This window comes from Pteropus alecto, unplaced genomic scaffold, assembly GCF_000325575.1.
Source record: "Pteropus alecto unplaced genomic scaffold, ASM32557v1 scaffold106, whole genome shotgun sequence".
Taxonomy (NCBI): Eukaryota; Metazoa; Chordata; class Mammalia; order Chiroptera; family Pteropodidae; genus Pteropus; species Pteropus alecto.
In genome coordinates, this window is record NW_006442103.1 from 10,306,842 (window position 1) to 10,319,492 (window position 12,651).

Consider the following 12,651-nt stretch of genomic DNA (forward strand, 5'->3'; position numbering starts at 1 on the left):
AATATGCAAGCCCTTTGACCCCGCATTTGCATTTGTAGGAATTTATCCTGGAGTAGGGGTAGACACTCACAATCCAGGATGCTCATTCACACCGGGAGTCAGTGTGAATTTGTTCCTTGCACACTTGTGTTTAAGGTCTACCCGCTCGCAGTTCTGCAGGCACCACACTCTGGGGTTCATGCAATCCAGAAAACCTCCTCCTTCTTATCTAAGCAGGACCGCTTGGAGCCCATCCACCCTTAACCACTCTCACGAAGCTCTACAGGTTGGCTCCTTACTTTCCACTCCTCTCTACTTTCCTTTTTCCAACCTTTTAATTTTTATTGGAAAATCCCCCTGACTTCGGGAAAGCCATCTGCACCTCTAACCCCAGAGGGAGCATGTGGCCTAGACTAAGTCTGACAGAACATCCCATCTCCCCACCACTGAGAACATCCATTGTTTAGTGGTGGGCACAGGATCTAAACCCATCCAATCAGGATGCACCTCAGGAGTTTCGTTGGAAATTGAGGACAGAGATTTTTCTTTTTCTATGGATAGTGCCATGAGTGGATGTGGGCCCTGAACTGCTTTAAGCTCTTTTTACTACAATGAGGAAAATGAGTCTGTGGGCAAAGCTAACCCACAGACCAGGACTGTGCCAAGAGACTCACAGAAAAACAAAACAGAGCCTGATGACATCACAAACCCCTGGATCAAACGGCGCCTGAATGGCACCCTGAATCCCACCAGCCCCTAGGCTTTCCTGACGCAGAAGGCAATATATTCTCCCTATTGCATAAGTTAGTTTGAGAAGAGATGTTTGGGTGCTTGCAGTGGAAGCTCCTGACAAACACAGAGGCCCTCCCCTTCGTAGACAATTCATCTCCTTGTCTCTGTGAGGCTCAGCCTTGGAAAACAAATGCCTATTAATTCTTCCTGGGAACTGCCTTTCTTCACCCAAGGCTTGATTGCTTTGGAGTAATTGGGGTGGTGTGTGGAGGAGAGAGAAAAACGCCTCCCCCTCTTTGTGAATCTCCTATAGCAACGTGAACAAGTCAGGTACTAGTACCTCACTGAATTATCTCACCACGGTTGTTTCAGATGAAAAATTAGAAACAACTCAAATGCCCATCAAAGGGGTAACTACTCATAGTTTATCCACACAGTGGTAGCCTCAGCAGCCTCTAGAAAGATGGAGAAAATGCTACAATACTGCGATGAAGGGTGTCTAAAATATATTATTTATTGAAGAAAAAAAACAGGTTAAAGAAAAGGATGTATAGCATAATTTCAATTTCACATTTTAAAAATATAATATGGTTCTATCTGGATATAAAAAGGTCTAGAAGGAAGATCGTTTTGTACAACAAAGTTTTTATTATCTCTGGAGGCTAGGATTCTGAAGGATTTACATTTTCTATTTTCCTATGTCTTTATTGAATTTTTATGATGTGTAATAAAAAAATGAATATTTTGTTTTCTAAAGCTCTTATAGTCCTGGCTTCTGTTTTTAGCTCCTGTTTCCTTTTGTGGGGGTAATTGGAGGCCTCGGGGAAGCTGTCATTGCTTGAGGGTATAGTCCAACACCCCACGCTCCTCCCAGAAGCTCCAGGCCTGGCCTGCATGCGGGTCCATATGAGACACTACGGGGACAGACAGGGCCTTGAGGTCAGCATCCCGGGCTTGGTTGTCCTTACTCTGCTGTATGCTGCTAGGTAGAACGAGGAAGCTGTACACCAGAGGGCCGCGTGGTGACTCACTGTCTAGTTTTGTTGGAGAAAGTCATCGGCTTGGATAGTGGACTGAATAATGATCCCCACGGATAACAGAGCCTAATCCCTTGGAATCTACAAATGTTACCTTATATGAAAAAAAGGTCTAGCGGATATAAGATGAAGAATCCTGAGATGAGGACATGCTTTTGAATTATCCAGGGAGATCCTAAATGCAATCTCAAGTATCCCAACAAGAGAAGGGCAGATTTGACACAGATCAAAGAGAAGGCAAAGTGACCCTGGAGGCAGAGGCTGCGGTGATGCAGCCACAAGCCAAGGAATGCCAGTAGCCGCCAGAAGCCTGCGAGCGGCAAGGAACGGATTACACTGTCCCTTTAAAGCCTCTGGAGAGAGCGTAGCCCTGTGATATCTTGATTTGGGCCCAGGGACACTGATTTTGGACTTCTGGCTTCCAGTACCATAATCAAATAAATTTCAGTGAAGCCACTGAATTCATCATAATTCGTTATAACAGCCACAAGAAACTAATATAGCTCTAGAAAGTGAAGCATGCCTGTGGCTGTGCAAATGCTGTTCCCTGCTGATTCACCTCCCTAATTACACACTGCTCAGGATGAAAAGAAGATGAGGTTGCTTTCTCTAGACACCCTTGAGAGGGCCTCGGAGACATCTAATGTGCTTTGGCATTTGTGACAAGGGGTTGTGAGGGCTCATGGAGCCCACCCTTGGCTCTCCGCTAGGCTCCAGCTGGGGTGGAAGGACGGAGGGGTTGCCTAGCAACCACAGAAGCATGGCAGGGCTCCCCACTGTGCCCTCTTTTCTCCTCAGAGCGAGCATATGCCTGTATTGTTAGAGTGCAGAGACTATTAAAAAATAACAAACGCCAACCTTCCGCTCAAAATAACTTCCCAGTTTCTAAAAATGGAATTCTGCCCTGTAGTAACATTTCTTGCTACCACAATAGTAAAATTTCTCACCGCCTCGTGCTCTGTAGCTTTATGACTGGACCAAGAGGGAACTACTATTAATGGCTATTTCCACCTGACGTAAGCCACCACCCATGGAGGGTGACAGTCCTTTGCGGAACAGGCCTCCTCCTTTCTTCCTCTGAGACTTCCCCAAGGGCATTAGGTTTTTACTTGCTTTGATGTCTACAGTCTCTCTTGGATTAGAAAATAATAATGCTAACAACAATAGTAATAACGAGCTGACTACTTAGGTAGCTCTTATGATGTGTCAGGCATTGTCCTAAGCACCTTAGGACAATGTATTAACCCATGTACTTCTCATAACTATCCTATGTGGTAGGTACTATAGTATTGTACTCATCTTAAGGATGGGAAAACTGAGGTACAGAGAGGTTAAGAACTTGCCCAACGTCACACAGCGAATGGGTGGCTGAGCTGGAGTTTGAACCCCGGCCAAAGGGCTCTGGGGTACATACACTCACCTCCTCTAGTATGTTGGCTGGTCAGAGTGGGTTGGGAAAGCTACCGCCAGCCAGCAGGTGGCCGAGGTCTTTTCTCTGCACCAAGTGGACTGTCCTGGGCAGGGACCAGGCTGAGACTTGGGCCTGACTGGCAGGGAAGCCATCCCGCTCTCTCAAGGTCAAGGCTGCAGTGGCCTGGAGTGGTCTTCCGCCAGCATATGCTCTACCTTGGCGCTGACCATCTTCTCCTTTTCCTACCGGGGCCATTGCAGAGCAAGGTGGGAAATGAGATTTCAGGTTCTGGGTGCAGACCGCAGAGGAGCACAGATCCCAGATGGCCACTGGAGAGAAAGCAATGTGAAGTCCTCGGGCTGGGGCATGGGCCAAACCGAGTTCCAGCCCACTCACGTTGACCACACATTGGGTAGATAAATAGACCAGATGCCTTTAGGATGGCTCCAAGTGCTGCGCCTAGAAGAGGACCCAAGCTGTCTCCTTCTTCCGCCTTCCAGGGAGGAGGTGGAGAGGAGAGGAGAGGGGAGGGAGAGCGGCCTTCCCCGGGGCCCTGGGGCGAGGAGGGCGGGCACCCATGTGGGCTGTGTCTGTGCAGAGCGGGCCTAGCTGGTTGAGATGAACAGCGCGTAGAGCGTGGGGCAAGGCGACCTGGCCTCTCTGCTTGCTCTCCCGGGCTTGGGGTGAGATATTACTCTCTCTGAATTCCAGACTTCCCCTCTGTAAGCCTAGGGATCAGATGCGCTTTGATATGTGAAAGCCCTTGGTAAACATGCATTGCTGTACAAATCCAAGTCCGTTTACTGAGTTTCCTCTGAGAGAGGCGGCAAGCCCTCAGAAGGGAAATCCAGCCCTCACAGCCTGCAACTCCTGCCTCTCGCCGTCTCTCACTTAGATTCTGTCTAGCGAATAAGAGTTAAAAAAAAACACTCATCTCTGAGCAGTTGCCTGATTGAAAGAGAAACTGCACAGGAAAGCTCCTTCTCGGACAGGCGAAGAGCCCTGCCCTCTGGGTCCTGCTTGAACGGGTCTCCGGCTCCTTGGATGCAGATGGAGCTGCTGGCATCTGTGCTGGGACCCTCCGGAGATGACAGGAAACTAGATGAACGGGTCATAAGCTCGAAGCTCTGGCCTGGACAGATCTGACACAATGTTTTTGCCTAGCAAAGCTTGCACATTAAAAAAAAAAAAAAAACGTTCTTGAGTATCTTGGGTGGGAAAGGATGGGTTCCACTCTCTAATTCACCCACGGAGCCCACCCCTCCCTGCTGTCTCATGCAGGGTGATGAGTTGGTCTTCAGAGAATCTGGACCAGGGGGTTTGTATGTCCGAGAGGGAGGGGAGGCGGGCAGGACCAGTGCCCCTCTCATCCCCAGCCCTACCCAGGTCTCGGCAGAGCCCGAGTGGGTGGGTTATGAGAGGGGTCCTGAACTGATCCGGGCCCCATCGCCCTCCCCTCGCTCCCTCCTAGTTCCCCAGAGACAAGAGTCCAAGTCCAGCCCCAGCTGGGTCTGCTGCCTCCTTTCCTCTGTGCTGGGGTCACTGCACCCCTCTTTCCCCTGAGAGGTTCAGGGCAGAGGGAGGCAGTGTCCCTGCTGGGCCCGCAGAGAAGCCTGAGAGCTGGGTGTACCCTGGCCAGCAGCCCAGGAAGCCTAAGCTTGTAATTAAAAGATTCTATCTTCTTAGGTCTGCCTTTTGGGACAAGAGCTCCCAGTGTTGTCCTTGCCCTGTGACCTCTGTCTGGGCACTGCATCCCCTGCCACCTGGCTCTGTTCTATCCCTTGAGGCAGGATCAGCAGCTCAATTTCAGCTAGTTCTGAGCACGAGAAGGACAGACTCCCCTTCTCCCTTTGGGCCTCCTAACAGCTGCCCCACGGGGTGATGGATGTGCCTCCCTGTCCATTCATTGACGTCTCCATACTGGAGGGGGTATCTTCACTCTACAGAGGGGCCATCCAGCCAGTAAGTGGGGGGCTGAGCCTCAGCTACAACTCTGCTGAGCACTGCACCCTGTGAGTGTCCCTTCCCCTTCCTCGCTCCCGGGCTGGGAGGACCATGGTGGTGGGGATGGGTGGGGAACCAAGAGAAGAGCCCCCTACCCTGGCATTGGACAATGGCTTTGAGGAACCCAAATGGTTACAGAAAACTTTGGCCTTTTCAAGTAAGAGCCTGAGTGTCGAGCCATCATGACCTTGTCCATCCCGCCACGGCCACCCCACGGGCCCAGCCTCACCAGCCAGAAGGAAATGAGGCCCGCAGGCATGCTTGGTAGGGAAAACAGACCAGCTTCTGGGGATGCCAAGGGGAGGGAGGGCAGAGCAAGACAGAGGGGAAGATCAAGGGCTAGGAGCCTGGGGTGCCTGGTTGGTGGGGGAGTGCTTAAGGGGGTGAGCCAGGGGGCTGGCCACGCGGCCCTGACTGTCTTTCCTCTTCTCCGTGTCTGGTCAGGAACTAGAAATGGGCCAGCGGCCTGAGCACAGAGGCTGAATGTGACCATGGGGGCTAGAAATGAGCCGGTGCTTTCAGGGCCTGGCGGCCTGAGCACAGAGGCTGAATGTGACCATGGGGGCTCCTCCCACCCATGACCCCACTGATCGTGCCACAGCCCTGTGAGGTACGCAGACCCATCCTTGTGGACAACATGAATGGCTGCAGCTTGAAGAAGTGGAGGTGGCAGCGGCTGCCGCTGGCTGAGCACTTCTCTCGGCCAGGCTCCGAGCTGAGCTCTTCACAGGCGCCACTGTTAGCCCGTTTTACAGAGGAGGAGATCGGGACTCGGGGGAGACGGTCTCACCCAGGCCACGGCCAGGGGTTGAATCAGGGTGAGTCTGACTCCAGAGTCCACGTTCTTAGCATAACTGGTCCCCTCATCCCTCCTACCTCATCATACCCACCAGACATTTTTGGCTGGTCTGTCTCCTACTTGGCCCTAGGGGCCATCAGACTGCTTTTCCCACCCTCAATCCCCAGGACCCCTCAGGGAGCCACAAGCCTCAGGCTGTGGGGAGCCAGGGCATTCTCCGTTTGTGTCCAGCTGGGCCTCTCTCCTGCCCTTGAAAGAGGGGCCGGGGGTGGAGTGGCGAAGGGGTTTGGGCACAGAAGGGGTTTCTACCCCAGGCTCGGCACCTCCAGGTGTGTCCCGCTTAGTGACCCCGGTCAGGGTGGGTGTGAGTGAGGAGGGAGAGATCGATCTTTCAGGGGTTCAACTGTCTAGACACGTTCTGCTCTCGGAGGAGCTGAAATCCCCAGGGCAGCCGGGTCATGTGGTCACTCAGCCTTCAAGCCCCGTGTCTTTCCTTAGCCTTGTGTCTGTCACCTGACAACCAGGTCACTGATCATCACAGGCCCAGGGCTGGGCTGCAGCGGTTGCCAGGACCTTGCAGGCTGCACACAAGTCTGCTGAGCTCCTGAAACTGCTGGACCTCGGCTCTGGCCCGCCTAACAGGGGCGGCTGCCGTCTGAGGCATGGTGGGAGACAGCTCAGCTTGCTGGGGATCAGGAGAGGCCTAGATGGCAGACTCTTTAAGAAGATATGAGCCAGACAGGAAACGAAGGGAAAGGCATTGTCAGGGGTGGAATAGTACGGACCACGGCGGGGGGCAGAGCAGAGCCTTTTCGGGAAATTGTGTGTTCTGTGCGGATGGAGTGAGGGAAAGTGAGGGGGAAGGCGTGTGGGAGAGGCGCATCTCATCCTGGCCACCTGCCCACGGAGGCCCTGAATGCCAGGCCTCTATGCCAGGGCTGCGGGCAACCATGGAAAGGCCTTAAGCAGGCGTGAGATGTGGTCATGCTCGCGTTTGAAAAAGCCCCCTCTGGCCGCGAGAGCGGCGTGCTGAGAGCAGTTAGGAGGTGCCAGTCGGACGGAGCGGAGAGCCAGCTCACTGCGGAAGAATTCTGTGACGAGTGCCCTGAGCAGCTGGGACCAGTGGTGCAGCTGTCCTGGCCCGGGTCAAACGGTTCTGCTGCAGTGGAGCCGGTTTGGCTGGAGACGTGAGCAGGTGCGAGAAGAAGCAGATGAGGCTGCTGTGAGTGAGGTGGGGAGGCCGTCGCGCACGGGGATGAGTCGGCGGCTTGTGCCCCGTGCCAGCACGGGCGGCTTCCCGGGGCTAGGACAAGGATTTGAGGAAGGGTGGGGGTGTGAGGCTGCCCAGGGGAGGCTGGGGCCTGAGGAGCCACTGACCAGCCGTGGTTCCCACCTCTACTTATACCCAGGAGGCACAGGTTTGGGAACCTCTTCCTGCAGGGAAGCTGGGCGGCCCAGGTTAATCCCTCAGGTGCCTGCCCTGCCCCCTCCCCCAGGATCTAGCATCCAGGGGCGCCCCGAGGTGGGACTGGGAGGTCAAGCTTTCCTTTCCTTTTGCTCTCAGGTAAACATGTCATCGGCATCCAGCTCTCCCAGTCTGAGGGTCTGGGCGCCACTCTTGGTCCTGATGTCAAGCCCAGGAGCCGGTGCCTTCCCCCAGACCTGCCCTTTCCAGTGGGCTCCATCTCTGCCAGCTGGCTCCTCAGAGAGGTGTAAATAACCTGGAGGGTGGCCGAGGCTTGGGCCTCACCAGCATGTATTCTAATGCCAGAATGTCACGCTGCCCTGCAGCCCCCGGGGTGGGAGGGTAGGGAGCGGGTCTGCGGGTGGGCGCTGTCTGAGGCTCCTGGACCACGGATCTGACACCCCGCCGGTCTGGACGACACACTGGGGTAGCCTTCTCTCGGGGCTCCGTGGAGCTGTGTTCCAAGGGTCCCCCGTGGGCGTGGGCTGGCGCTGGGGAAGGGAAGGCCGTGCTGTTGGCCCTTGGCTGGAGGGAGGCAGGGCAACAGGACCACTGGCGCCACTGTCCTCACCAAACACAGGGCCCTGAAGGCTGGAGTGAGTCACAGGTTCAGGCCGGGCTGCTATCCTGGCTCCATCTGAGGATGGGAGGGTGGTCTGAGGGAAAACCCAGGTGGCTTCTCTGGAGGTAGTGGGTGGGGACAGGGGGAAGGGCCAAAGATGAGCAGAACAGGCCCTCAGATGGCTCCAGGGCCAGTGAAGTCATTCTTTCTCCTGCCTTCTCAAGATGACAGGGTGCCCTCCTGATGCAAGCTCCTTCTTAACGAAACAGACCAGAATGTCTGGACTCCCTCCCTCCCTCCCTCCCCTCCTTCAACAAACAGCCACTGAGGAGGAAGAGGAGCAGGCCCCGGGCTGGTGGGGGAGGGAGGGCATGGATGCACAAATGGTTAATTAGCATCAAACGGTCAACATCACGGCATGCAGAGGTTCAGGGGCAGAGGTGTTGGGGCTGAGAGAGAGCGCTTGGCTCTGCTGGGCTGTGACAGGGAGGGCTTCGCAGAGGAGGTGGCGTTTCTTAAAGAAAGGGTAGTGACTGGCTGCAAGGAGAGAATGGTCAAGGACGTCCCAGGCAGAGGGCAGGTGGCACACGAGGGCTAAGGTGACTGAAGAAGGCACGAAGGAGTGACTCGCAGAGTGTGGTGGGTGCCAGGACAGAAATAAGCGGGGGCAAGTGCCTTAGATGGGGGGCAGTCACCAACCCGTCATCCGGACCTTGGCCTAATGTAAAAAGTGCGGAATCCGACGGGCCTGAGTTCCAGTCCAGATTTTACCATTTAACAGCTGCCGAGCTTTAGCTGGCCACTTACTAGCCCCGAGCCTCAGTTTCCTCATCTGTACAATGGGATCACTGTGACTCCGGGGTGTCTGTAAGGATCAGAAGTGGCAGCACTTTGCAGAATGGAAATAGCTCTGCAAACACGGGGCGTCTTTGGAGCAGGCCCTCAGCAGCAGCCCACGTCCGCATTGACCTTTTGGGGTGCTACTTCCTGGAGAATGGCCACAGAAGGCTGCGCTCACCCAGTTAGGTCAGTGTTCACGCAGACTGTTACCATACCCTCTGTGGGGTCACTTTGCTTGGGACCAGCTGCTTCCTGCCCAGGGTTTTGGGGGCCTGCTGTGGGGAACTCGCAGGCAAGGGGACCGAAGCCTGAACCGCAGCCGAAGAATGTTCTAGTGTGACTCCTGGGCCTTTGGGCCATGAATGCTGGGACAGCCAGGCATGAGGGGGTAGGGCCGGCGAATACAAGTGGGACAGGGACCCTGCGGCAACATAGGACAACGGGGCAGCAGCTGAGTGAGGCCGGGAGTGGGACCACGAGGATGGGAGGAGGAGGACGGTGTGAAACAGACGAGCGAGGCGGCCGTGCTCCCTGAACCGCCCTCGCCTCCGCCCCCCGCCCCCTGTCCCAGCACCCTCAGCTTTGGGGCTGCCTGAGGAGGTGAGACTGGCGGGGAGGAAGGAAAGGGCCTTTTTAGCTTTGGGCACCTGCTGATGGACCCCCTCGGGCCTGCCTGCCACGTGCCGTATTATGGTACCAGACCCCTGGAGTCGCCCCGACGCAGCTGGGGCGGTGTTCCTGGTGCTCTGTTCTCAGCAGTTCTTCGCCAGAGAGTGCGGCCGCAGCTGGCTGCTGAGCTCAGGTCCCCACAGGGCGTAGGCATCACTCGGGGCCAGGTGGTCCTCAGCACCTGTCCTGGCTCTCAAACCCTCTCTAAGTCCCTGGTCTGCTCCGGCAGCTCTCGTGGTCCCTGTGAGTAACGCTGTGGTGCCAGGCCAGGGCCGTGCCCAGTGACTCAGCTGGGCCCTCTTCTTTCCACTAAGTAGGTGCCATAAATATTTGTTGAATTAAACTCTTGCCTCTGGTTGGGATTTTCCACTGCAGCCAGATAGCTGCTCACAGCCCTGCCGTGGGCCTAGGCCACATCCGCGTCTGCCTGCGTGTAAACCGTTCCTTCTCTCCTCTGCGTATTCGGTTCCTTCTCAGACACCTTTCAAACTGCTCCTCAAAACCTCTGTCTCCTGGAAGTCTTCTTCCCCAGGTGTCCAGCCTCCTCCCCGCGGGACCCTAGCCTGCCCGAGACCTCTGGCAGCTGTACCCGGTGTGTGCTTAGTGACCTCTGCTTCCTGTTCCTTCATGGTTTGTCCTTCTTCTGTGTGGGTCTCAGTGGCATGACAGGAGAACGGGCCCCCAAACCAGGACTGTCAAGAGTCCTGTTTGTGTGTGCCAGCGTGCGACAGAAAGGCTGCCTCCTGTGGGCGGGCAGAGGGCCAAGGCCCAGCTAAGCCACATGAGACCAAGACTGCAGTGTGCAGAGAAAGAAGATCTCTCGTAGGCCTGGCGACCACACTCCCTGGCCGCCGTGTGCGGGTCTGACTCTCGCCTGTCGCCCTGGACTCGTTATTTAAGAGCACTGTTGGCCATGCGGCTCCCTGATCGGAGGGCCTTTCATGGGTCCCCAGGGTGTGGGGAACCAAGGACTGAGGCGGATTCATGAAGCACACAGGTAGCAGGACAGACCACAGTTTAAAGTCTGCAGTGTGGTTTGCAAGGAAATGTGTGGCAGGCGTGTGAGCACCAAAGAAGGTTGGGTAAGAGAGGGAGAGAGCTTTGCAAGCCATGAAGTTCCTCAGTGTTCATAGTAACAGCCAACCCTTGTAGGGTATGGTTTACCACACTACTAAGCAACCCCGTGATGGAGATCGCATTATTGCTTCCATCTTATAGGTGCAGAAACCGAGGCACAGAGCGGTTAAGTGGCTTACCAAAGGTCACATCACGAGAAAGCCAGGTTTTAAAACCTGGGCCGGGTTCTCGACCCCTGCGTTATGGTGCCTCACCTCACATCCGACGCTTCAGTGATATCTACCACAGAGAGTTTGTGAAGACAAAGTAAGGCCACGGGTGTGAGTTTGCTTTGTGAGCTAGAAACATTTTTACAAACATTGGAAAGTATTTTGGAAATAGCTAACTTGTGACAGACTGTGGAGATACAGTAAAAAATGAAAGTATTTGCAAATTCCCCTCAAATCCATTATCTCGAAACTAATCGTAAAGTGAGATTATGAATTTTTTCCCCTTCTTTCTCTTTTTTTCCACATGACTAAATTGTAATAAAATTGCTTTGATAATCGGTTTCGGTCATTCGTTTTTATGCTCAGTATCACCCCCAAATCTCTCCGACACTTATTCTAGAACGTCTCTTAGCTGGAGACCCTCCGTATTGTTTTCTAGGGTTTTCTCTGCAGCTGAGCCATCTTACCTCACACCCAGCCACTCTCATCTCACATCCATCCTACCTTAGCTGCTGGAAAGTTCCACTGGTTTTCACCATTCCCAAAAAGGGCCTATGTGATAGCCGATGAGATAAAACAGGAAGTGGAAATAGAAAGTAGGATAATGGAAGAAGAACTGGCCAGTTTTTAATTATTCACTAATACGATCGCATGCCTAGAAAACCCGAGAGAATTCACCGAAAGGCAGATGTTTTAGGTGGCTAAAAAATAACAGCCGACACTATGTAGCACATACACCGCTCCAGGCCCTGTCCTAAACTCTACACGCATTGCTTGGGAGGGGGCGATTGTCCTCATCTTGTAGACGAGGAAACTAAGGCAGAGAAGTTCAGTGGCTCATCCCACACCCAGGCACCTTGGCTCTGGTGTCTGCTTTCCTAGCTGTTCTGCAATCAACAGCTCTCCTATGTGCCAGCAATTGCTTCCTAAAAATGTGTTAGGAGGGCAAGACAATCATAGGAGCCATTGGAGGGGCTGGCTTTTCTCGATTTGGTGCTTTATTTGTCACCCGTGTCCCATAGCAGCTGTGCTCATACCCAGAGTCTCATGCAGCCTCTCACAAAACAGTCATCGGCTTCTGGCCCTGATGCCACGAACACCAGCACCCCCACCCTTGGCCTGGTGATCAGATGAGGAGGAAACTGCCAGAGCCCTTCGTCAGCCTCGTCCCTTCCTTAGGGAGAACGCGTCGGTCAGCAGCAGCCTGGTTTGAAAAGGTGCAACTCTGCCTTCAGCAGACACAGTCAGAATCTTCTTCAAGTCGTAGTTTTATTTCAGGAGAGGTCCTTTGATAATTAACGGGGTCACCTGGGCACTTCCTCCTGAACAGAAGGACGGAGTGCCGTAAGTGAGTATTGCAGCCTCCACTTCTTATCAGAGAGCCACTCCTTGCAGCTGTGCCCGCTGGGTGGCTGTGGGACCAACGTCTGTGGGACCTGGGGGAGGTGTGGGTGGCACCATCTTGTTTTGCTAGCAGAGAGCAAATATTACGGTTTCCCTCACCCATCTCCTGGGGCCCAGACGATTTCTCTTCCTCCCTATAATCATTTCTAGGCCACCAAATAACACTCGGAAAGGAGCAGGAAGCTATTGGCTGACTGACTAAGCTATGGCCTGTGATGGTCCCTCCAGAAGAAGTGGGAGGAGACATTTGTCAGGCATCTTTTGTATGTACCCAGAGTGTTAGGTACTTGCACATAGCATCGTATTTAATTCCCACAGTAGCCTGCGCAGTAGGTGTTGTTACAGTCACTGTAGATGTGAGGAAACCGAGGTTCCACGGGGCTGGGGAACTTGTAGTAAATAGCGTGGCTGGCGTTGAACGCAAGCCTGCCGGCTGCAAAGCCTGGTCTTCTTCGCATGGTGT

The 12,651-nt window shown here is 54.2% G+C and overlaps 1 long non-coding RNA gene across 1 annotated transcript; it reads left to right on the top strand.

Annotated features, from left to right (window-relative positions):
* Window positions 1-6,602: 6,602 nt before the first annotated feature.
* LOC112469049 lies at window positions 6,603-11,120 on the top strand. Its single transcript, XR_003042463.1, has 2 exons — window positions 6,603-7,184; window positions 7,527-11,120. It is a non-coding gene; the product is annotated as an uncharacterized LOC112469049 (long non-coding RNA).
* The last annotated feature ends 1,531 nt before the right edge of the window (window positions 11,121-12,651 follow it).